At 42.4% G+C, this 23,399-nt stretch overlaps 1 protein-coding gene and 1 long non-coding RNA gene across 2 annotated transcripts in view; one reads left to right on the top strand and one right to left on the bottom strand.

Moving 5' to 3' along the window:
- CHST8 (carbohydrate sulfotransferase 8) overlaps window positions 1–23,399 on the bottom strand; it is a 262,245-nt gene that overhangs the window by 229,319 nt on the left and 9,527 nt on the right. The gene's annotated exons all lie outside the window — the stretch shown is intronic.
- LOC122462531 lies at window positions 5,867–22,317 on the top strand. Its single transcript, XR_006285121.1, has 3 exons — window positions 5,867–5,883; window positions 12,940–13,045; window positions 22,043–22,317. It is a non-coding gene; the product is annotated as an uncharacterized LOC122462531 (long non-coding RNA).

Genomic DNA, 23,399 nt, shown 5'->3' with positions numbered 1-23,399 from the left:
TATTTTATCAGCCATTTAAACAAAACAGAATCTAAAGCATATCTAGCTAGATTACTTACTAACTTCTAAGACTCCGTTCCTGTTCTGTTCCCAGCAAAAGCATCACACAGACAGAGAGACCCTTTGTTCCCCCCCACTCCGCTTTGAAAGTATCTTGTCTCCTCATTGGACATTTTGGTCAGGTGCCAGCGAGGTTATCCTAGCTTCTTAACCCTTTACAGGTGAAAGAGTTTTTCCTCTGGCCAGGAGGGATTTTAAAGGTGTTTACCCTTCCCTTTATATTTATGACAGGTTCCTACACCAAACAGCATCCATCATAATAAACAAATCAGAACAGATATCGGGGCAGTGGCTTTATTTCACTACCTTACAAGGGATCCACAGAGCTAGACACTGCAATGTGTCACACCCTTTTTGACTGCTTTCTATTTCTCAGTGAAGACCCATTACTCTCATAGTCCTAGTGGCCAGGGCCAGCTCTACTGTTTTTGCTGCCCCAAGCAGGACGTCTGAAGACAGAAGCTGCCGCCGAATTGCTGCTGCCGCGGAAAGACGAGACACCTCCCTGACGGCACACAGACTGCCGCCCCTTTCACAGTGCCGCCCCAAGCACCTGCTTGGAATGCTGGTGCCTGGAGCCAGCCCTGCTAGTGGCGATAGGCTTGGAAGAAACCTCAGGCTCACTCGCTAAGGAAAGAGCTGGCCAGCAAGACTAACAACTCTGATCTTAAAGGCCATACTTTTGCTGCCATTACCTGTATTACTGACGTTGCGCTATTCAATTCCACTGAAGTAGTGTGAAACAAATCCTCCTAAAGAACAAGTTTATGAGTCCCAGTGTGTTCCAAATCCATTCTTTGCTTAGTGCCAGTCCCAAGACTCTTGCTGCTACCGCCAAAATGCTCATTTGAACTTCATTGGGAGCAGTTTCTCTTCAGACTGTATGCGTCTCTTATTTGAGCATGAGTGAACTCTCTACAGGCACTAAATCTGGCCCTCACTGATGGCTTTGTATGCATGCAGTTTTGCTCCAGATGACAGATTGTGGCCTGGTTTTCAGTATGAATCCAATAGATCAAAAGAAGAGCTAACATTTTAGAATAATATTTTTTAAAAGCCAAATCATTCTGCGGATGATTTCTGACCCACTTGCTGTGAGTAATACGTGGGTTGCCCATTAGTAATATGCAATGGAGGGACTGGAACTTAGCTGTACTGTGCTGGGTGTCACATGTTGCTGTAAAAGTTTAATGTACCAAACTGTGGAAGCCATTAAGGCAACCCCTGTGGTTCTAGATAGTAATGTTTCATCTCTGCAGCCTTCGTGACAGGGAGTAACAATGACTGGAGTTCACACACATTCACCACCGTGAAAATTACTGCTTTGTCTTTAAGCTAACCTGTTGGCAGGACCACTGTGGGGAGACCCCAAACTAGCGAGTTATAACACTGGGGTTAAGTGCAGCATTTCAGACTTCACTCTGAACTTCCCAGCTTTGAACCAGACTGTCCCATTATCTGACTATTTAGGTGGATGAATTTTTAATGGTTTTTGCAGTAATAGTGTTAGTAAATGTCATATTAACATGCAGTGGAATCTGAGGCCCCTACAAACTGTAATGTGTAGTTTAGATGCATTCACAGCTCACAGTATGTGAGAAGAGGATTGAAGAGATCCATTACTGGGTATGCTGTGACTGCTGTCACATTTGTACCACATAACTAACGCATATGCAAATCATGCACCTGATGGTTAACAATAAGATGCATTTGTGTATTAGGGGTCTACTGGCTGGTACCCATGAAAAATTGTTGTTTAGGGCTGTGACATCAGGGGTAACTCCCCTGCCTTCTCCCATCTACTTTCCTCTTCTTCCCTTTGCCTTCTCTTCTTCCCCCCACCCCTTCCACTGCTGTGTGATGAGTAGTTCATTGTTGTGGTATTTTAATGTCATAAGTAGGTGGTAACATGGGAGGCTGGGGAAGATGCAGGTTACTGGTGATGCTGTTACAGAGAGAGAATGATGACTGTGTGGGGAAAGCCTTTCTGAAGTGCTGATACTGCACATTAGCAATGTCATCAAAACTTCCGTGTCTCAACTGTTCTTAACTGAACTGCAGCGCAGGAGACAGCTCTCTCTTTTGGTGATGTCAGGTGAACAAGTTCCTCAGCACCCAAGTGCTGGCTTGCCCCATTTGCTTGGTAAGCTCTTCACCATCTGACTGAAGCAACAAGATTTATCTTGAAAAACACCTCCCACAAAACGCCAAACCTATTAAAATCCTCATCATCGCGATGCAGGAGAAATTCACAGCTTTGCAAATGAGCTACTGAAACATAAGGTGACACTGAGTATGAGTTACTAAAGAATGTTCTTCTTCCAAGCTGGATTGTTGTATGTGAGATATGCCTTAGGGTAACCGGTAAAAGCTCCTCACGGAATGAGAGAGGAAAAGAATTAGCAACTGCTTTTATAATATTCTGGGCAGCTGACTATGGAGTTGCTGCCCTTCAGAATGATCTTACTGCTGTATAATGGCTTCCTTCTCTCCAGACATTCAACTTTTCACTAGCTTGAGACAAAAAAAAAAAAACCCTCATGAATCTGTCTCTGGATCTGGGTCTCTAGGCATGTAACCTTTACAGTATATGCTATGCTAGCATTAGTTGTCTAGTCCGCACAGCATTTGTCAGTCCTCATTTGCTGTGTGTATTTCAGTATCGTAATCTGAAAACATAAACACAAAACTAAATGGGAATAGTATATCTTTGGGAAAAAAAGCTTAAAAGGGCTAGGTGATACTTTGAACTGCATTTATTTTCTTTGCCCTTTTTCTATCATTAGTGTATTTTTCAAAAGACCTCTGGGGATCAGAAACTAATTTCCCACCATCATTAGTGAGAATCTTACCTTTGTGCTTCCTTTCATTAAAACCTAACACAGGAGTAAGAAGAAATGCTGTATATTCACTCTCTTTTTAACTTGCTGTAACCATATGCAAATAATTAAACAAGCCATGGAAGCAATAGTTAAAAATTCTGCAAAACTTCCTCATTAAACTAAGCAATTATCTCCAAGAAGAGAGATCTGGGTTCTCTCTCTCCACATATACGATAACCCTCCCCCCCTACACACACACTTCTTGCAGATGTTTAATTGTTGCCCATGAGGAAAAAAGCACATTTAATTACCATGGAGGGCTAAGAAAGCAAAGTGGGGAATATAGTGAGTGATATTCAGTTTGTACCAGTCACAGAGGAGAGTGTGACTTTGCAGGTGGTTTGTTTGGATGCTGTATGCAGAGTCACATATGTAGGCAAAAGCTGCATGAATATTAACTTACAGACTTTCAGCTGTGTCATGTGATATTGTTCAGGAGACTGACTCATGAAACTCTACCCTGAGAGCCAAAGACAGTAAAATTCAGTTCGACATCTAACTATATTTTCAAAAGAGCTAAATTTTTAAAGAACTCTTTGTTTTCTAATCCCGTGATATACATTATCTGTCTATCTTAGGTACTGATGTGACCACTATCACCTTAGGATCTGAGCTTCTCGCAGTCTTTAATAATTGATTTAGGGAAGTGCTATTAGCCCCATTTTACAGATGGGGAACTGAGGTACAGAGACTAAAGGTACGTCTATATTGGAGCTGGAAGTGTAATTTCCAGCTCAAGCAGACATACCTTCATTAGCTCTGATCAAGTCAGCACACTGAAAATAGCAGTGCAGTGGTGTGAGGATTGGGATAAGCTAGTTGCCCTGAATTCATCCTCTCTGAGATGCTAGGCACATTCTCAGGATGGCTAGCTGCTCCCACCACTCATGCTGTCACAGCTATGTTTGTATTTTTAGTGTGCTAGCTCCACCAAGATCACACAGGGAGTCTATGGCAGAGAAGAAATTGAAATTAGGTCTTCCACAGCACAGGGTTGCGCTCTAATCACTGGACTATCCTTCCTCTCCCAATCTTAGTTATGTGTCAGAATCCGTCTAATACAAGAGTGTAACAAAATGTTTATATATGAAATTGGATGCACAGGTCAGAAATAGGGAGCAGAATTTTTTTAAAAACATACACACAGCAGACCTGTAAATCTGCCATTGAGAACCTTATCTACACAACTGTTTTTCACTAGATACAATGTACGTTAGTGACTTTCAGCATATAAATGGATAATTAACAGAACCTCTTCTCTTTTTGCTGACAAAGTAAAACCATAGAAAAGGAGAGAAAGGAATCACATGGGACTTGTACAACATCCTTCAGGACTGCTGGTGTAATATACATAGATCTAAATTGTGTGAGGCACTTCAGTGCTAATGAAAAGGTGCTGGATTGACAGCCCTAAAATCTTATATTTATCCATGGAAAAGGGATAGCATGGGAAGTGACAGTTTACAAGTTTTTTCTCCCAGGCCTCTCATTCCTATAGGAAACAACCAGTTTTGGGGTGAGGGGCAAGTTCGCTCTCCACGCTTATTCAGTCTTTCTCTCTGCTAAGATTGCCTACAACAGTGTCAGTTCTGATGGTGTGTTTGGTGATACAGACTAATGAGGAACTGAACAGAAACTGCCGAATTTCACAGAGGCCACTGACTAGCCATTTGTGTGCAGGTGAGGGGGGCAGTCACAGAAGCATAAGTGTACTAAGTCATGTCTGTGCAGTATGTTGCATCATCACTGTATATGAGGGGGTGGTGGTGTGATTTTTACACACAAGCACATATGCAGCATCTAGCTTGAAAAATCTGTACTTTAAAGATTCAGTGAGAACGGTACATGAGGGGTGTAACCAGAGGTGAAAGTAAGCCGGTACGCCCCGGTACGGCGTACCGGTAAAAGCTGGTGCGCCGTACCAGGACCAGCTTTCCCAGAGGGCAATTTAAAGCCCTGGGGTAGCGGCAGTGGGGCTGCGGCGGGGATTTAAAGGGCCCCGGAGCTCCAGCCGCTGCTACCCCTCCCACGGCCCTTTCAATCCTGGCCTGAGCCCTGCTGCCCGAGCCCCGGGGTAGTGGTGGTGGGGCTCTGGCGGGGATTTAAAGGGCCGTGGAGCTCCAGCCCCCACTACACTCCCGGGGCCCTTTAAGTCCCCGCCTGAGCCCTGCTGCTGAAGCCCTGGGGTAGAGGCAGCAGGGCTCCGGAGGGGATGTAAAGGGCTGGGGCGGTAGCGGCGGCTGGAGCCCCAAGCCCTTTAAATCCCCGCCTGAGTCCTGCTGCCCGAGCCCTGGGGTAGAGGTGGGAGGGCTCTGGCGGGGATTTAAAGAGCCCTGGAGCTCCAGCCACCGCTACTGCCCCGGCCCTTTAAATCCTCGCCGGAGCCCTGCTGCCGAAGCCCTGGGGTAGTGGCGGAGGGGCTCCGGCGTGCATTTAAAGGGCCGGAGCGGTAACGGCGGCTGGGGCCCCGGGGCCCTTTAAATCCCCGATGTAGCCCGGCCACCGCTACCCCAGGGCTCAGGCAGCAGGGCTCAGGTGGGGATTTAAAGGGCTCGGGGCTCCGGCAGCTGCTACCACAGCGGAGCCCCAGGCCCTTTAAAGCTCTGCCAGAGCCCAGAGCCCCGGGGTAGCGGTGGCAGCTGCGAGCCCCCAGGGCTCCTCAGTGATTTAAAGGGCCCGGGCTCCGCTGCGGTAGCGGCAGCTGGAGCCCTGGGCCCTTTAAATCGCCCCCGAGACCGAGGGCTCCAGCCACCTCTGCAGCTGGTAGCTCGGGGGTGATTTAAAGGGCCCCGGGCTCACCGCCGCCAACTACCGCAGCTGGAGCCCTGGTCCTTTAAATCAAGATTTAAAGGGCCCCGGGATTTAAGGCCCTGCCTCTTCCGGTTGAGGCCACGCCTCTTCTGGTTTAGGCCACGCCCCTGCTCAGGACTCTGGCGTACCGGTAAGTCCTGTAACTTACTTTCACCCCGGGGTGTAACACAAGGAGTAAAGAGGAGATTGCCCTGCAAACTCCTCCTCTTTCCTTCTTCAGCAACAGCTGAAAATAAAAATCACTAGGTTTATATGTTCATTTTCTTTAATGGCCTGATCCCATTGCAATCAATGTGATATGAAGGCACATGGCACCTTCCATGAGGTGCTCAACACCTCCCAGGATCAGGACCTTGCTGGTTATTTTGTGAGGAGCAATTTTAAAGTGTTTGGATGTGGGGTGTAAAGTGTGTGAAAAAAGACTTGCTGAAGTTTCCGTTGCTGCAGCTTTGATTGCCAAATAAGTTATCTGTAAACTCTGCCATCATTAACGTTTTCAACAACAATGACACCTTCTCTAGAACATTTTGTTGAAGCTTGCAAATGAAATTATCTGCTGTGACTACTCTTTGAGCAATGTACATTTTCAATAACAGTCCAAAATAAACCTATGATGTACTGTGCACGGAACACCTATTTTTATAAATCTCTCTGAAATAAAATGCTCGAGGTCAGAAGAATACATTACAAATGCAAAAATGTGATTTTAAAATGTACTTTAACCCTGGCCTTGCTCCCATTCTCTTCTTGCACTGTACATTAACTTAGTTTCACATCACTGTTGGAAAGGCAAAGGCCATAGCTTTATTTACAAAGCACAAACTTTTATAAATAGCAAGCATTAAACAAGTAAACCTTTGCAGAAGAGTTGCATGAACAAGAAATAATAATGCTGACCTCATAGGCACAAAGATCTCACCACTGGGAATAATATGCCAGTCTAATTGAGACGTACAAATACTACCACCTGAACGTGGCAGAAAGACTGGTCCTCCCATTGGTGAAATAACATTCCATTGCAACTGAGGGACAACAAATTTCTCTCACTCAGTTATATTTGTGTCTTAATTAGACTATGACTCTGAGTCTCAAAAAGTCTAGTGCACTAATCTGGTCCACTTCTCCATGTTTGGCTTCACCACGTCCTCTTCTTCCCTAGCTAATGCTTTCATCTGCATGCCCCACTAGTTGCAGCTTTTGTGCTGCGAAATGGACTAGATTGTCTCAAATACCATTACCGCCTCTAACAGCTCTGATTCTGAGAGTGGGCAGTGTGTTTGAGCAGACAGTTCAGTTGCCATGTGAGAACTTAGCATTTCTGTCCTCTTTCTCTCCAACCCAGATCATCATCATCTCCCTCTACTTATCTGGTATGCTTGCATCATCTTCTGTTTGTCTGGAAGACTACCTTTATCACCACTGCAAAATAACATCTATGATTGCTACACTAGCTATTGTCAGGGGGAAATACACAGCTTTTTAGGTACTGAGCATGGTGAAGGATGATTGGGAAGAAATATAGAATTCATTTGCAGGATCATCTTCTACTCCCACCAAATGAGAAATACATATGGATGTTTTCATTTTTCATACTATACTAGTGTCCCATGTGGACCAGGCTTTGTAACTAGTGTCAGTTCAACAATCAGTTGGTATTCATTACACCAGAAACAGAACAAGAAATTTCTAAAGACCTGTAGGAAAGCATTTTTCATTTTTCATGCTTGAGAGAAACTTTGGAAGAATCCCAAGTGTGGAAGGAAAATGGGATGCAAAACTTTGTTTTTCAATGAGGCATATCTGCACATACACATTTCCTGTTACCATATTTTAAAAAGACTTCTGAAACTGGTTAGACATAACAACCCCCACCCCCCAAAAAAAATTTCTCAGAGAGCGATTGTAGCTGTAATTCTCTCTATATTACCATTACGTCACATTATATATTATGTTTTGTTATGTAAGTTGCATGCCACACAGTAGTGTTCACTTAAACGATCTACCCCAGAAGCAATATTCCAGCCTGGTCCTATGGTCATTATGGTGTTGAAGATGCCATCTTTGGTGTTCTATGGAAAACAGAAATCCTGTCCTCTGATGGTCATTAAAGATCCCATGAAGACTTCTGTAAGATTTGGGGGTATTAATTAATCTTGGCAGGCTGCAGGCCCCTCACTGCAGGATGTAGTTGGGTGCACCCTCTTTCCACTCACTCTTCACAGCCCTTGGTCCCCCAGGCTTGGCTCAGTTCCCATCAGTGAACATTCAAAATCCTTGCATATCTGTAAGGGCCATTGCCCTTCACTGTGACACGCTGCAGCAGGCTCCTCTCTCATTTTCCTTCTGCTGGTGTCTGCCTGTCTTGATACTGGAAGTAACTAGGCTGGAGACAGAGTAGAATGGAGCAGTGAAAGAGACCCCGTCTAGCTGGGGGAGGAGCACCACAGAAGGGCCCTCCCCAAACGAGGGTGTTTGGGAGGCAGGACGGAGGTGGCTGTAGGTACATAGGTGAAAGAGAGGAGTCCTGCATCCAGTTTCCTACTAGGGGGAAGGGAGGCATCAGCTGGGAAAGTCTGCTGGAGACCAAAGCTGCAGTAATGATGGGGACATGGAATGAAAAGGTTGAGATTGCAAAGAGAAGATGAGGAGAGACATCCCAATGTGAGGTGGAAAGGGGAGATTCATGGAGAAAGAAACCCTAAGTGGGGGTGTGGAGGTGAGAGCATAGAGACCCTGGAGGAAAGAAACCAAGGAGAAAAGAGACACGCAAGGGTTAACTACTCACCCCAGAATGGAAAAGAGAAATTTCAGGGGTAGACAGAGAGAGTGGGAGAGACTGCAGCAGGAGGTGTAAGGGAGTGAAAGCTATGGGTTTGGTATGTTGGCCAGGTTCCAGCTGGTAAAGCACATTCCATGTTCTAATTCTACCCCACATTCCCCTTAAATTGACTGGATATTATATTTTTTACATCCTGTCCTAGACAGTTCTGTAGTGTTGTATGCTGTCAGACAGTTACCATATTTCTCCTTAAATGTGACTGCATTCCAGTGATGGATGAAATGCTCTCTGATAGTTTGTATACCAGTCTCTTCAGTTTAGAAAGCACTCTGGGATCCTTTGGGATGTAAGGTGCTACCCAAATGGCTGATATATTATTATCTGTTAAAAGGATAGACCTCTGAAAGAATCAATACTATGTGCCAAGCTCTTTAGGGTACAGGAAAGTATCAGCGATGGACCCACTGTATCAATCCTTACTCATGTAAAATCCATAAGATCATGCTCCATGTTTGTAAAGCATGTGTAAATTAATGAGTGTATTCATTATTCATAATTATACAGAAATAAGGTAAAGCCTTTAAATAAATACCTGATAAACCTTATAGCAGAATAAGCTCCAACTGCAGCAAATGGCAAAATGCAGTAGTATAACTGTGGCTTATAGAAACACATGTTTTAAACAAATATTTTCAGTGCACTGAACTAAAATATAATTCATACTCTTACAGATTTCCAACAGCACAGCCCCTAAAATACCTGTACAAGCAAACATGTTTTGGTTCAGATAGGCTTCTTCTATGTATTAAAATCAATATGCATAAGTACATGGATCATTTTACTTATCAAGCTTTTCAAAGGAATATCCCAAGTATTTCTAATCACACCCATCAGATTTCCATTATTTTCACCTCCTTTTACCTTGGCTAGATCAATGATACCTAATGTCATAATTTATCAACCTACAGTGAGAAGGTTATTGATTTTACTTGTGCATGCTTGCTGGAAAAAAATTATATGGTGAATTCAACTTGTAGCCTTTCCAAATTTAAATTAAGCTGCATTCTGTACTTGTCTCAGGGATAGCTGCACTATATGTAAAGCAAATAATTGTAGCTGAAATGACTGAAATGGACATTTTATTTGTCCCGTCTATCCAGGTATTTTTATAGTGCTGTCTCCATAGTATCTATTCTTCATACTCTAATTGCTTTGTGAAATCTCTCCCTCTATGTCTGCCTATTCCCATCTCCCATTCTGGTGCATACAGAGTACAGCAATGCAATTTGACACTTTTCATTTTGCCTCTTGGGGAGGCTGAACTTGAGGCCAACTGGAGATTTTATTAAGTTGAGAGATGTACTGTATACATGGAAAGCTTTCAAATAAATCCTGTATGTTCAGAGAGTGATCAAAAGCTTTAATGTTTGATATGACATGGGGTGGGATAAAATTTGGACTGTACATTTTTTAGGTGTGGGAATTAGGGAAAGTAATATATAGAGAGGCTGTGAAGAAAAGTAGGACTTTTGTATTTTCTATTTTGCTGTTAGCACAGTGCCCAAGAAATGTCAACTCCAATCCCTTTGCAATAATCAGACACATGGAAATTGGGTTAACTTTATTCTTCAACAGCTCCATAGTAATAATATCTTGGGGGGAGAAAATCAAAATACTAGAAAAATGCTGAGTCATGAAGATGAATGAAACACAGAATCACTCTTTCCTCCAGCAGCTATAATCAAAAACCTACCATCAAATTACGTATCTAATGTATATTTTGTAATAGCCCATTGTAGTTTCTTTTTTCATACTCTATTGTTTTAGGATGAGATGAAGGGACTTAAAAAATTGCAAATGTTTCTCCCCCTAGATGCAAGAGCATAAATCACTGGTAATACTGAGCTCTCTGCCGCATATTGATTCTTTCGTGAACTAAGCCAGATGGGTTCAGATATGAGCATGATCTAATATTCCCCTTAGCTTGATTTATAGATTTCTTTGTGCATTACCTGACCATAAATGAGTCTTGCATTACTTCTTGTGTGCCTGTCAAATTAAAGAAAAATATTCTTGTTGACCTTTAAACTTGGGAGAAAAAAAATGAGCTGGAGACATTTGACTGCATGAATTACAGTGATCGGAGCTCTTACATGCCAATTAAGAGTGTGTGATTATGAAAGAGGTCTAGTAATTTGTGTTGTGTGTAATGATTTCATTTTCCTGTAAAGCACGCAATAGATATAGGGAGAGCAGCATAAACCGCACTGCAAATAATCCTGAAAGAGAGAACAATTTGGCACAATTTATTCCTTAATTTACAAAAATGAGCACTGATTGCAAGAACTGAATGTTTTTCTAGAAGGAAATAATGTTCTTTAAAATGCAGGCACAGCAAGAAGAAAATACAGAAATGACTGCAGTTTCTGAAGGTGTTAATAATGTTAGCTAAAGTATTGTGAAGCACATGCTGACCCCAGAGACCTCTTCTGTGAATAAAACAAGTTTAGCGTGTATGAAAAAGAATAAGGAATGTGTTATGAAACTGATCATTAAGGCCCAATCCTGCACTCATGACTCATGGCCAAACTCCAGCTGAAAACTGCATTTTGCCTGAGCATAGAGCACAGGATCAGACTACAGAGACTGATTTAAAAATAGAGACCCAGTTTATCTTATTTCAGTTTTAATCTATAGACTACAGAGTCCATTCTCCCCTCTCTCTTTGTGTGTATGTAATTAACAGTTATAGGTGTAGTGTTCCTGCTTCAGGAGAGAGAGAACACCTCCATTATATACATTCCACAGGTCTCTGACTAGGCCAAATATATTGAATGCACTCCTAAACACCTCATCAAACCCAGCATCTATCATGGTATCTATTCTGTTAGAAGATTACGTTTTCAGCAAGATGATGTTGATGTCTGTCTACTACAGAGTACGCACACACGGACATGCGTGCGCACAGAAGCACTGTGTGTATATACTCAAAGACACTCCTATGGAGTATGTATATGTATTTATGAAAGAGGTACATAAATGACGTTATTCTAATAATGACCATTGATAATACTTGGAGCTTTTTATTATTACGTATTTGCATTACAATCATAGGTGCTGTCTTTATAAGTTGTCATGGGGTGCTCGTCCGCCGCTCTGCCCCAGACCCCACCCCCATTCACCCCTTCCCCCAAGCCCTCACCTCTGCCCTGCCTCTTCCTGTCCCTGCTCTGACCCTGCCCTGCCCCATTCCACCCCTCCACAACCACACCCCGCCCTCACTCCTCTCCATCCCGACCAGCGCCTCCTGCATGCCGCAGTGGGCAGTAGGCTCTGGGAGGGAGGGGGACGAGCTGATTGCGGGGACTGCCGGTGCATGCTGAGCACCCGCTATTTTTTTGCTGTGGGTGCTCCAGCCCACGGAGTCGGCACCTATGATTACAATAATGTTTTCAGCCCCTAATTGAGAATGAGGCTCCATTGTGCTTGCTAAACCCAGGGTTGTGAGTTCAATCCTTGAGGGGGCCATTTAGGGATTTGGAGCAAAAACAATTGGAGATTGGTCCTGCTTTGAGCAGGGGGTTGGACTAGATGATCTCCTGAGGTCCCTTCCAACCCTGATATTCTATGATTGGATATTCCTTATAAGAGAAAGTCCCTGCCCTGAAGAGTTTACAATCTTTCACTTATTTTCTTTCCTAAGATCTGTAATTCTCCTTAGGGTTCCAGCATTCCTCAGGTTTACAGTGACCATAAATAATGTAGTTCTATAGATTTCCTCAAAACATCTCTGCTCACTCTATCCTTTAGTGCTGGCAATGGTTGCACTCACAGAACAGTAGGCGTATAGAACTCAATGTCAGGATTAATTATCTCCACCGAAGGTGGCAGATGAGTAAAAAGCCTGGAATGCTTCCTCAGAACTCCAAACACAGTCCTCCTTTACAGTTCATGTAGAGATCTGAAACCCTACCCTTTGGCTATACAATACCAGGACCCTGCACTCTAGGACGATGTTCTTCAAGGGCAATACTTTATGCTCTACAGGTCATCTGTACACAGGCCATAAATAAAGCCCTTTTACCAGACATAACATACTGTCCATCATAATGCACTGAAGTATAGGTCTGTGTAACTTAGATACTTCTGTGGCAGTCATCACTTCAGTAATAAGCATTAGATCCTTCTTCTTGTTGTAAGGTTTTTTCTTAATAGAAACATAGATACTAGTGATGGAAAAAATCACGTGGGTCATCGGGCTTAACCTTCTCCTTTAGAATGGTTATTCTTTGCATTTGGTGCCTTTACAGACAATATCTTATCCAAAATTACTAGTCCTGTTCCAGGGTTTGACTGCGAGACCTTGTGTTATTAAGATACACCCTGATCAGCTTGTCTACTTGCCAGTTGTGTTAAAGAATGAAGACTGGAAGAGGGGACAGCCTGAAGATGACAAAGAGAGAGGCAATGCTATGTGCCTCTCTCCTTCTGCCCTAGCAGAATACTACTGCAGGTGAGAAGAGGGATTTGTGTTGGGGGGGGAGACAAAGCCTTTTGAGGGGGCGGCTGCCTAAAGGGATGGTATTTGGGAGAAGTGCTGAGATATTGTAATACTTGCTACTCTGATCATTACAATATGCACCCCTCACCACTTTGAGATGAAGGGAGTGCCAGTGGGTCTCTAAGTGGACTTTGGGAGTCGTCTTCTCTTCCCTATTCCCAAAGGAGTCAGTGGAAGAGAATTGGGAGTCCTTTTCTTCTCCTTCCCCTTCCCTATGGGGCCCAACAGAGAAGGTGCACTGGGTCTTGGTGGATTCGTCTCTCTCCCACCTTTCCTCAGCTGTAAGGAAGGGTGGAGGGAGAGAGAAAGAGGCAGGAATGTCTTCACCCCCAAACAAAGGAGGGGGACACTAAACCCTTGTGAGACCAAGTGGGTGAGGAGCACCCATTTGCACCACCCTTCAAAGATTTCATTCTACAGTGTTGATGCTGGTTTTGCACATGATTTCATATGTGAATTTGCAACATGGGCTTTGTGTACATTTCACTGTGCATTTATTTTTATAATAATGAGGCTGGTGTTAGATCAAAACCTGGGGCAATTAACATAGCCAGGCAAGTCCTCTCCATGCTTCCACCGTGCAGCAGCCAGGCAGTGGATTATAGGTAAAATACTCCGCCCTCTCCACTCTATGATTACGGCCCTACCAAATTTGGTCCATTATGGTCAATTTCATGGTCATAGGATTTTAAAATTGTAAATTTCATGATTTCAGCTATTTAGATCTGAAATTTCACAGTGTTGTAATTGTCGGGATCCTGACCCAAACAGGAGTTGTGGGGGGGTCACAAGGTTATTATGGGGGGGTTGCAGTACTGCTACCCTTACTTCTGTGCTGCTGCTGGTGGCGGCGCTGCCTTCAGAGCTGGGAAGCTGGAGAGAAGCGGCTGCTGGCCGGGAGCCCAGCTCTGAAGGCAGAGCCACTGCCAGCAGCAGAGAAGAAGTAAGAATGGCATGGTACGGTATTGCCACCCTTACTTCTGCACTGCTGCTTGCAGCGCTGGGCCCTCAGTCAGCAGCCCCCGCTCTCCGGCCACCCCGCTCTGAAGGCAGCAGAGAAGTAAGGGTGGCAATAGCGCGACCCCGCTGCAACTCCCTTTTGGATCAGGACCCCCAGTTTGAGAAACTCTGGTCTCCCCTTGTGAAATCTGGTCGTTTGTGTGCTTTTACCCCATACTATACAGATGGACCATGACATGTTTTTCATGGCTGTGAATTTGGTAGGGCCCTACCTATGATGGTGTAAAGAGCTCTGCAGCACCACTTTGTTAGGGAGACTGTCGGCAAGCTAGAGCATGGCCTGTGGAAATTTTGGATTCTCTGGACAAAAATACTGCCTGGGTCAGAGGGAGCAGCCGGCTGCAACAGCCACTGCCATTATGCGCTCTACTAGCAACTTCAGACGAGCTGCACAGACGCCTCAGCTGGTTAGGGCTGAGGATTCTATAACAAAGCCGCATGATGCTTTTATATTGAGCAAAGTCCTGTTACTTGGACTTTCAGTTGGTTTACCGGGATTTGGCACGACATGATTAGACATAGTCTTGCATTGCTGGTGTTAGTTTTGCATGGGTTTTTAAATTTTTACTTCCCAGTTTGGACACGAGAGGCCTCCATTCAGATAGGTTTTCTTATTTGCAAATCCCCCAAATTCTTCCCAGTTCTCCCAACCTGTTTTTCTGTCTGTCTCCTATTCTTTTTCTTGGATTACATTTCATCCTGTAGTTCTTGTGTACATTTGTCCTTTGCATACACTTTCTGTGTTCACTTCCTTCCTTTCTTTCCCTAGATTCTTCTCTAAGAAGCATTTCACTGATGGGCATCTTTTTCTTCTCTACTTTTGCACTTCCTAATGACACAGACATACAGTTCTCCTGGTATCACCCAGCATGGTTCTTTTCACTACACTGTTCAGCTCTTCCTCTGAACTTTGCACTTCCCCCTCTCTTGTCTCACCCAGGCCTCTCTTCCCCTTTGCCTAATATGGTGGATCCGTTACCTCATCCAATCCTCTTTTTTCAGTATAGCACTAATGTCTCCCCTTTTTCCTCAAAGTAGTTGTGGATTGTGCCATCCTCTTCTGAGTGTCTGTTTTGTGATTTTTTTAAAGTGAGTTTAGTGCTGGTGAAAGATATTGAATTGAAAATCCTGGGATCTGATGGCTTCTGTTTAATCACTGGTAAAACACAACAACTTGGTAAAGCATCTTTCCCTGCACCACATTCTTGCTATGCATTACCCCTTTTCTGGAGAGACCACCTGTGGAGCAGCTCATCCCCCATGCCTTCCGTCCTTCACTGATTTTGCCAAAGAGGGTGCCAATGTTTGTTTATATTCATGCTTGTCTGGTAGAAACCCGATCTAAAACTATCAATCATTCCACACAGGCTGACAAATAGCCTTTTAGATTCAAACCAATGAGAGGTTCGTTAACCCAAATGAGCTACTTGAACATGAGCTACAAACCAAGAATTAATTATTCACTGAAAATCTTTGGCAAATAATTTTAAATAACAATTATAATGAGGAAATAATGATCAATTCAAGGACAGAAAAATAAGTGAAAATAAAGTGTTAATTAGGGATTATTTTCCCAGTGTTCTTTACATCTCTCCCTTTCTCATCTAGGCTTCTGTTTTGCCTATACACTATCCTAGCCTTTTCCCCTCTCTCTTTTCTGTATGTTATCCATACTGTATATTGTGACAAAAGCAGCTGTTGTTTGAAATATCTTTGTATTTAGAAACAGAAGAAAAAATAGAATTCAGGTAATACAGAGAATGTAGTAAACACTATGGGAAAAAACCACAGAGAGAGGGGAATATTTTTTGCCCTATTAAACCATGGGCAGAGGTCCCACAAGCAATGCGAGCGATGAGCTGCTATTTAGAAACTGACAAATTTGTAAGGATCAATGATGATTAAAAAAAAATGTCATTAATTAGGGTAGTGCAGTTCAATATGCATCCAGTAGCTGTTGGTGTCTCTGCTGAGGAAATTAAAGGAAAGTCATTTTTGAAGGATATATTAAATATTTTGAGTTTAATTATTAACTAAATACGGAGGCATTAGTAATCTATTTCCATGGTAAGGTTTAGGCATTAAAAACCACCAACTGTTTGAGAGACAGGGCATTATAAAAATTTGGAATTGTTCATCTTGCAGTGATGTGCATGGGAGATGTTTGTATTCTGTTTCACATTGTCTTGCTACGCCTGCCATGTATGTGTTTGAAGTGTAGTGAGATGAAGCAGTGATAAGGTAGACCATGTTGCTAAGTATGAATATTTTGTTTCACACTGACTAGGTGTGACACTGATTGTTGTTGTTACTGTTATTATTATGGATACTTTTGGTTCCAGAAGATCCAAGGGGGATTGAGAATTATCCAAAATGATCCTGGGTGCAGAATTAAAAAGAAATGAAATGAAATGATTATTATTACATATTATTATTTGTATTGTGGTAACACCTAGAAACCCCAGTCATGGACCTGGACCCCACTTTGCTAGGTGTTGTACATACACAGAAGAAAAAGACAGTCCTTGACCGAAAGAGTTTACAATCTAATTAGAAGACAAGAGAGAACAGATGGACACAGATAGACAGATGAGGGAGGACAAGGAGACAGTGAGACAGGACTGGTCACATGATAGGCAGTGGTCTCAGCACACCAGTGGCCTGACAGTTGTCAGGTTTTTTGCAGGGGTCATGGCAAAAGAGAGTTTTATTGCAGTGTGACTTTGGTTAATATCTCAGAAGAGTATGTCGAGTTGTAGGGTTTGTTTTTCTATTTTCCAGAATAAAAAAATAACAGTTCTGTACCAAAGTATCTAGGAACAGTTTATCAGAGCTGGTCTAAAGATTTTTTAAAAAAGAATCTTCCTGTCAGAAATGGGATTTTCATGAAAATCAACACTGTCCACAAGGGGAAAAAAATCTATTTTTGGTAGAACTGGGAAAATCTAATTGAAGCATTGTTTTTTGGTTAGAAATATTGATCTGACACAAATCAATAGATTTAGTCTCAGAATCTCTCTCCTCTCCTGAGGCACCATGGCACTTCATGGGAGTTGCAGGTCCATGTCTCTCCTGCCCCCATCTTCCCTACAGGCCATGCTCCTTGGATGGACTCCAGCTACTATGATGAACTGTGGTATATCCCAGACTTGGCTATGCTTCTGTGATGCCTCATGGGAGTTGTAGAGTCTGAAAAATAAATTAAGATGGGACAGGAAGTCTCATGAGGCACTGCAGCAGCTCAGCCACAGGGACTCCACAGTGCAGCAAAGGACATGGAGTCTGGCTGGGCAGAAGGATGACAGGAACTACAACTCCCTTGAGGTGCCATGGTGGTTCAGGTAAAGTGAGAGAGTCCAAGACAAAATGTGTCCATTTGGGAGGTCATAATGTTTTGTTTGTCAACCATGTCAAAGTGGAACATTTCAACATTCCCAAACTGAAATTTTTCAGAATTTTGTGTTCCACATAAAAAGTTTAAATAATTTAACTTTTCATCTTGAATTGGGACGAAAACAAATATTGGAATTTCCCCTGGGATGGAAATTTCATTTTTCCGTCAGCTCTAGTAATAATGATAGAACTTCACCAATGCATACTAAAAGAGGTGTTGACAGGGATGCTAGTTACATATTCCCAAGTGCCGGTGCAAGTGGTGTTATGCAAGTCCCTTGGCTGTATTCCTGGTGCAAGGTAATGCCCAGGAATAGGGTAGCAGGACTGATGCTGATTCCTTCTCCGGAAGGGGAAGCTGAGAAATGAAAGGAGTCTCAGACAAATGGCTGAAAATAGAACCCAAGAGTCTTTGCTTCCAGTTCCATGGGCTAGCCTCACTTCCTTCTATTTGTACATGGGAAGCAAAGTGGAGCGCATCCTAATATATTTTCATTTGCAATGTTTAGTTGAGAGAAGAGAGAGGTGTCACAAAGTAACCAGTCACAAACAAAAATAGTGTCTTATGATAAGAAAATGCAGATAACAGGGGGAACTGCATATACATCTAGAGAAGTAACTCTGCCATACACAGTCCGGGTGCAAACATACTTGGAAATACGGTAGATATTTCTGGTCCCCATACTTCAGAAGAAGGAAATGAAAAACAAAGGAGGGCAATAGTGATGGATGGATTAGAGAACAAGGCACGTACAAAGAGGCTGAGGAAGCTAAATTCATAGAGTTTGGCAAAAGAGAAGAGGTAACATGGTCACAGTCTATAAATACCTTCAAGGTAACAATAGAAATGAAGGAAGGGAATTATTCACACTCTCAGAAAATTGTAAGACAGGGAGCAATGGCCTAAAGCTAAGAAAGAAAAAGTTTTGCTAGATATTAGAACAAAGTTCTGAACAAAAAAAGAGCAACTGAGTAGTTTAATAGGCTGTCAGAGGAATTGGTCAATGCACCATACATGCCACTCTTATACAACCAGCTAGATATGATATCCCTGAGAAAGACAGTGAGTAGTATAGTAAAATACAAAAGGCTCAGGTTGGATTAATCAAGCAACCTTTTCTGGCCTTACAGTCTATGATTCAAAAGGTGTCACACAGATGTTATTAACTGGGATCAGGAAGCAAATCCACTTTTCAAAACTAGACCAACTCCTTTCTTGTATTCCTCTCTTTTATATTCCTTATCCATCAATTACACCCTCAGTCTCCAAATGTGGATAAATACTAAATTGTCCCTCTTCACGCTGATTTGCTTTCCTATTCATCTGAAAGAGATGTCAGGAGACTCAGAGGAGCTAGTATGGGAATGGTTGTTACTTCACAATTAGTTGAGCCAAGAGAATAGCTGATGCAGAGGATTGTAGGAATCAATCTCAAAATCACTACCAGTGAGTAAATGGGCATTTCCATGAGTATGTAAAGAAAATGTTTTCACACTGAAGAAGTTAAAGGAACCTACTTTTCTTATCACACTTTAGAAGCCAACTCCTCCTATATACCCTAATTCAAGGGATAGGGACCATTCTAGGACAGACATTTCGTTTGGAGAAGCTTCCTACTTGGAGAAAGTGAACAGTGTCTTTCAAACTCAAATCCAGAGTCTTCATTTTACAAATTGTCTTTGATAGCTCTGTTCAGTCCTTAGAAATGAGGGGGAATCTGTTCAGCCAGATCTATGGCACAGCTAGATTGACTCTCAGATAGGTGTGCTAGCAAACTCATAAAACATTGCCAAGTACACTGTGAGTTATGCAGATAATTTCATATTCCACAAGGCACCCAACAGGCAGTATTCAGTTGCTTAAGCTACTGAGGGAGGAACTAGGCAAGCGTTGTTACAAGTGGGACTATCCAACTCCCTATGCACAATATACTCAGATAACCAATCAAAGATGCCTCTCTCGTTGGCATCTAGCCAAATTCTTGTGTAAACGGCAGCCAATAATCAGATGGTTTACAGCACAATTACAGAGCAAGTGCCAAAGCAAATGCCTAGTGTACAGCACACAGACATACCCTTCACCACTATCCAGGAGCAGCGGTCAGTAGAACGGCTGCACATCTGACCCAAGGGTGATGTGCACTCCAGCTTCACATCTGACTGATAGCGTGTCTTGTAGAACAGTGCTTTTTTTCCTATTTCACGTTGGGCAGTGCCCCTAGCACACATGGGGAGAAGAGACCTGTGACTGGTTTCTCATTGACACTCCTTTACTGGCTTGTCCCTGAAAAGGGTTTCTGCAAAGAGATGAGGATTGCATTATTCCTGCCCTAAAACTAGAGTGACTTGTTAGCTCGTTGAACAACTTTTGAGGTCTGAAACCTAGCTCACTGGCCTAGAAGGCAGAACATGCCCACTCTTCCCTTCTAGCCCATACGCTCTTGTGCCTGCATGCACTAGTGTGCTTTCAGATATGTTGGAGCTGCATGAGAGGAGCACAGCCGTGTAATAACAGTTACTCCAGCTTTTGTCAGGAAACATGCATGAAAGTAATATGCTTCCGACTGCCTCTAGGGATGTGCAGGAACTTTGCTTGCACATCTCAGTAGTGAACTGAGATCTAGATGGCCTTCCCATTGCTACATCATACCATTTTATGAATTCCACCAGTTTTTTCTTTACCATATGTTTTAAAATGGGAAATACATGAGATTTTAAATGTGATTCCTCTGTATCTTTAAAATTATTAAGGAAAATTCTCTGAAGTACCATCCTTGTGTGTCTAAACCTGGGGTCTCAAACACGTGGCCCACGGGGTTATTTCCTGTGGCCTGCCAGGCTCCCCTCCCCCCACTCCGCCTCCCAGCTCCTCTGCCTACCGGCAGGCGCTTCCCACCACCAAACAGCTGTTTGGTGGTGCTTAGCCCTTTCCAGGAGGGAGCGGGGAGGAGCAGGGAGCTGCATGCTCAGGGGAGGAGGCGGAGAAGAGGTGGGGCAAGGCGGGGATTTGGGGAAGGGGTTGGAATGGGGGTGGGGAAGGGGTGGGAAGAGATGGGGCAGGGGTGGGGCCTCACGGAAGGGGTGAAGTGGGGGTGGGGCCAGAGCAGCGAGGGGGAAGGGGGTCAGTGATGTGGTCCTTGGGCCAATGTACTAGTCCTCATGTGGCCCTCATGGTGATTCGAGTTTGAGATCCTTGGTCTAAACCATGGTATTCATTTTTATTGCCCTTAGACAAGTTAGGTTGATAATCAAATTAAAAAGTTAGTAATAACATGAAAAAAGCCCAGTGGAGCGATGCTGATTTGCACCAGCTGAGGATTGGGCCTATTGTGTCTCATCTTGAGAGGTGCTGAGCACCCTCTGAGCAGTTCTTAAATTAACACTTGCACAATCAGATTTTAAGCATCTAATTTCTTGATAAAGATCTTGTTACCCTAACAAAGCTCTAATACCCTCAGTACACAAGGCAGGTGGGATTTTCAAAAGTGCTTCAACTGAATCATGGAAAAACTCCTATAGAGTTTAGTGGACACAGGGTTAGATAATCCTGAGTATTCTGAAAAACCTACTCTATTTTTTTAAAGGCTGAAGAAATGGCAAGTGTTGACTTCTTGTGGCCTTAAAACTTATCTTTGTAATGTCTGGTGCTGAAAATCACTGATAATTCTCTTGGCCAAGAAACAAAAGCATGAAAGTTGGTTTTTAAAAAATGCATCACTCTTTTCTGCCTAGTTTGTTTAAAAATATCCTCAGTCTGGAGGAATCAAGATAAATACTTCCAGAATTTATATTCTTGAAAATCTTGAATGAATTAAAAGAACAGAAAAGCACCATGGATCTACTCCACCTTTATAGAAGTTGTTACTTGCATTCAGGAACTTTGTTAAAACAATCTACAGTTATATGCAACAGCTTAAATCATCGTATTTCAGAACAGCTATTTAACTGATGTAATCATAGTTATTTTAAATACGTCTCTATTAGCACTTATAATGAATGTAATCTTCAAGGGGAAATAACTTCTCAGATACATGATTTTTCTGTTCAGAAATGTCATATGTTGCTGTCTTGTTTGTAAGCTCCTCTGGCATGGACTCACTCTTTCATTTCTTTGTAAAGCATCTTGTACACACTATAAAATAATAACTATAATAACAATTTTACAATATAATGTAACCATTTTTTAAAATTATATTATCTTTCTTTCAAGTGATTTCTCAGTATAAGTACATCAGTAAGAGCAGCTGATTGGAGATCTGCAATGATAGCTGTTTTGTAGATATCTCTGCAGAAAATGCCTTTGACTAGTAAAATTTAAATCTCTTTATAAATGCATTCCATCTTTTGAAATTAGCTAATCATTTTTGGTCATTTAACAGCAATGTTATTTACTGGCTAACAGTTGCTTTAGTGAAAAAGTCAGAGAAAATGAATCATCTTCTAGCAACCTGCTACCCACCTGCCCGTATGGTAACAGCTGGATTAACCTGATTTGGTTTGTTTATTGGGAAATGTCCTTTTATTATTATTTGCAAGCCAGAGAATCGGGAGAGGATTCCATGATGGCAGTTTTACAAAGAATAAGCCCAGTGCATGAACTTAAGAAATCTACCCAGAGTTAAGGTTCCAAGGTCACATCCAGAATCAGGAAGGAGAACTATAAATTACAAAGCATTGGACTGCAGCCAAGCCCATGGGAAGCTACATTTAGCATATCATTCTCTAAGCAGCAGGATGAAACCTTAACCCCCTTTCAGACAGAATTTGAATGGAATTTGTTTTAAGAACATTTTGATTGAAATATCATCAATTGACTTTCCAAGACAACTCTGAAACGGATTGCAATCACACGTAGGGGGAGAGGACAGCCTTGTCAACCAGCCTAAAATGATGATGAGGATGATGATATAGCCCCATAAAATATTTATGAAAACCAGACGAATCTCTGTGCTAGCAACATGCTGATATTATAACAGAGACTTCAAATAAACTCTTGACATTAGCTTAAGCTTAGATTTCTCCCAACGTAAATCAAAGGTTGAACAACAATGTGACACATCTATTTCTAAGTAAAAATCACTGCACAGGTTATTATTACTAAGATAATTAAAACAGTGTGAATAATGTGATTATGTTTTATTTGTATGACAATAGTGCATATAGGCCACAGTCAGGATTGTTCTAGGTGCCGTACTTCCATACAATAGGATGTAATTGGAATGTAAGCTCTTTGAGGCAAGGGCTGTAATTTTGTGTGGGTGTACAGAGCCTACTAAAATGGGACTCTGATCCCTGATTGGGGCCCATAAGAGCGACCACAATGTAAATAATAACAATAAAGACAAAATATAAAATAAAACTTGTGAAATTTTAATCTGTTTTATGGGGAAAATAATGGTTACTTCAATGGATAGGAAAATTATATTATACTTAAGGATGCCTCCCCTTTTCTTAATTCTTTCTTAACCAAATAAATAACTAAAACAATCCACACCAATCCATGTTTCTTTTTTTTGTAAAAGCTCTGCCTGCAGGCAGACCTTAATTCACAGACCCATATTTAAAGACATGAGAAAATATTGTCAGTCTCTGTGGGGAAAAGAGTCAGCTCGAAAGTCCTTACCCCCTGCCTGCAAAAGAACAGCATTGGCATCAAGTGCTGAGACAGCTGCCATCCTGCCATTTTGGCAAGGAAAAAAGGTGAGGGAAAGCAACTCAATAAATGCAGGTGAATTTGGGGAGGGTAGAAAGGAGACAGAAGAGATGAATAGTTTATTGGACAATAGTTGAATCATATTGCGCTTACATCTGTAACTAATAAGTAGGTGTGGACCACTTTTCTTGTAAATTATAACTGATCATCTAAAGTACTGTCCACACGCATTTTGTGAAT

The sequence above is a fragment of the Chelonia mydas genome, chromosome 12 (genome assembly GCF_015237465.2).
Source record: "Chelonia mydas isolate rCheMyd1 chromosome 12, rCheMyd1.pri.v2, whole genome shotgun sequence".
Taxonomy (NCBI): domain Eukaryota; kingdom Metazoa; phylum Chordata; order Testudines; family Cheloniidae; genus Chelonia; species Chelonia mydas.
Note: the sequence above shows the minus strand (reverse complement) of the source record. Positions and strands in the feature narration are given on the sequence as shown.